Raw genomic sequence first — 2879 nt, 5'->3', positions numbered from 1 at the left:
ATATAGGGAAATAGATCTGTTGATTGGAGATATTTTAGGGATCTGTAGACAAAAGAAGTGAACAAATCTTGGGTGGTCAAAGCAATTTGTGATTTTTCTAGTCTGTATTTTACATGAACAGCTGTTTACATGATAAAATTGATTATAATTTTTGTTCTTCTTTTAAACTGGTATAAGTACTTTGAAACCATAAAAGAAAAATATGTCAGTCTTAGTGGTGACTCATGGCTATGGTGTACAATACATGTGCTTCTCAACAATCAAGGTCATTCAGAATTCATGACTTGAATTCTGAACAGTTTGCATGGCAGATGATATCAATTGCAACTTCACTTATTGATCTAGATCCAAAGGTATAGATATTTATAATTGTAATAAGGCCAAATAAAAAAATATGTGTGGTTCCGGTTACCCGACCGTCCCTATTTTATACCCCCGACCCTAAACTTTTTTTTTGGCAATTTTCATATTTTTTCTGGAATTTTCCCAGATTTCTATCAATGGCTCCGGTTTAAGTTTTAGTTTCAGCAATGACGGCCTCCTTGCAAAACATAGTGCACATGTAGGTGTCCCCTACCAATATTGACTAGTATATTATCACACCACATCTAAATGCCACTTGCAAAGGAGTGATAGGTATTATTTAGAAAAATTAAGAAAATCATTTTGTTAAAAAAAAAAAAAAAGAACCTACCTACCTACCCAAATTTTTTTGGAGGTGTAACCGGAACCACACATATTTTTTTGTTTGGCCTAACAGTAACTCAAGATCAGGTCAAGTTGACAGTTGCGTATCTTTGGCTGTGATGCGCACATGATCAGGCTCTTCAGAGCAAGTTGATTACAGTAAAACTCAGTTATAATGAAGTCTTTGGGACCTGTGAAATTACTTCGTTATATCCATAATTTGTTATATCCGTATAAGAAATTCGTAAAATTTATACATGTATTACTGGGGATCCCAAAAAACTTCACTATATCCGTGAATTCGCAATATCCGTGTTCGTACTAAACGAGTTTTACTGTACTGTTATAATATTATAATACATTTATTGTATTGCCTTTTAATATTAGCTAAATAAGAAAAAAGTTGTGTGTTTTTTTATGAATTATACAACTTTGACCTATAAAACAAAACACATTGTCAAGGAGCTTTTTGATACACAAAAAAAATCATATATATATATATATATATATATATATATATATATATATATATATATATATATATATATATATATATATATATTGTTTACTACAACTATCGTCAGTTTCAGAGAGAGGTAAACCATGGAGTGATGCTGTGGAAAGTTGGAACACATCCTTACGTGATTGCATGAAATGAAATATGGAGATAACAAACAGTAATTAAGCTCAAAAGTCCATTGAAACTATACGAATTGGGAGCAGAGCAAATACAGACCTGTAAAAACATCAGAGGTGGGATCAGGTGCCATGGAGGAGTTAGCATCCCCTGTGGACTGGTCACAGCCACTGTGTGCTCCTTGTTGTGATTGGAAAAGTGGAAAAATCCATAGACGATTCAGTGTGATGTAAAATTGAGTGATACACAATATTTATATGATTAGTGTATTAAGGCCAGGTCAATTCATTTTAGTGATCAATATTTTGATAAAATTTGCCTTTCTACAAAGAACATTTGACATTTCACTCTAAATGATCAAGTTGTCTTTTCCAACTTTAAAGTTGGCTTTTCCAACTTTACAGCACTTGGTAATTCCAACTTTAATCTTGGCTTTTCCAACTTTAAAGTTGGTAATTCCAACTTTAAAGTGGCTTTTCCAACTTTAAAGTTGAAAAACAAATTGATAACACTATAAGTTGTGAATATATTTATATATAGAAAGACCATTAGTAGGTTTTCCTAATAAATTTATTGGTAAAATTTGTATATTCCTCACTGAGAGCATAGTGGCAACAAACCCAAAGTACAATTTGTACTTCGTAATAAATTTGCTTACATGAAAAGAGAAAATTAATGAATAAGGTACTGTTCAAATACAATTAAAGCTGTTAAAATTTTGTGCTTTAATCAATACATTTCGGGGGGGGGGGGTTCTGAATACAGTTTTTTGTATCATGTCTTGTACTCGGCCTATTCATAGGGCGTTTAATGTTTACAAAAAAAAATCAATTTATCATTCAAATGTGCATGTTCGCTGCTTTTATCCTTGGCAGAAATGAAATAAGAGCACCTGATGTACAATATCCATAACATAGTATAACAGGTTTCACAATAAACGTCAATTAATGAAATTGTTATTTTTCAAGTTTTTACAAGGGGGGGGGGGGGGGGGGGGTGATGTTCATCAACTTCTGCTCCAAAGCTAAAAGTACTAGTATTCCTTCCTGCTATAAGCCTGTAGGCTGTCAGTAGAAACTACAATACATATTACTGGAATTTTTCTGTTGGTAGTGGTATAAATTCAATTCATCTAGTGAATTCAATTTCATCTAGAAAATTATATTTTGCATTAATAATTATCTCAGGCTATTGATATTTTAATTACCATTGTTAATATATACATGTTATATACTGTAGTTTAGATGTCTAGCAAATCCTACCTGCTGAGAACTGCCCATCTTCCAACCGTATTATTTGACAGTTGAAAAAATAATCCCCAATTTAAAAAAAAAAAACATTCACTTTGAAAATTAATTTGCTCAGGAAATCTTTATCTATAACAAATTTTATGAAGTGTGGAAGCCTAATAGATCTAAATTGACAACTTGTTGACATTCACATTAAGAAGATAAACAATTCCTGTCTTATTATCAAACATTTTTCAGCTGATAGAATCTTTGAACATCAAGCCCATTATATAAAGATAAAGTCTATAAATAGAGAAATATAGGAC

General features: G+C 31.7%; 1 protein-coding gene across 1 annotated transcript in view; it reads left to right on the top strand.

Annotated features, from left to right (window-relative positions):
- The window catches only part of LOC133188778 (hydroxyacid-oxoacid transhydrogenase, mitochondrial-like), a 23966-nt gene extending 23813 nt beyond the window's left edge, over positions 1-153 (top strand). The window contains exon 14 of the mRNA XM_061324266.1: positions 1-153. This exon is cut by the window's left edge and continues 1191 nt beyond it. The gene's annotated coding sequence lies outside the window, so the exon portion shown is untranslated.
- The last annotated feature ends 2726 nt before the right edge of the window (positions 154-2879 follow it).

This window comes from Saccostrea echinata, unplaced genomic scaffold (assembly GCF_033153115.1).
Source record: "Saccostrea echinata isolate AGI-Se365-2 ecotype Australia unplaced genomic scaffold, CSIRO_AGI_Sech_v1 ptg000001l, whole genome shotgun sequence".
Lineage (NCBI taxonomy): Eukaryota > Metazoa > Mollusca > Bivalvia > Ostreida > Ostreidae > Saccostrea > Saccostrea echinata.
This window is presented reverse-complemented; position numbering and strand designations above follow the sequence as displayed.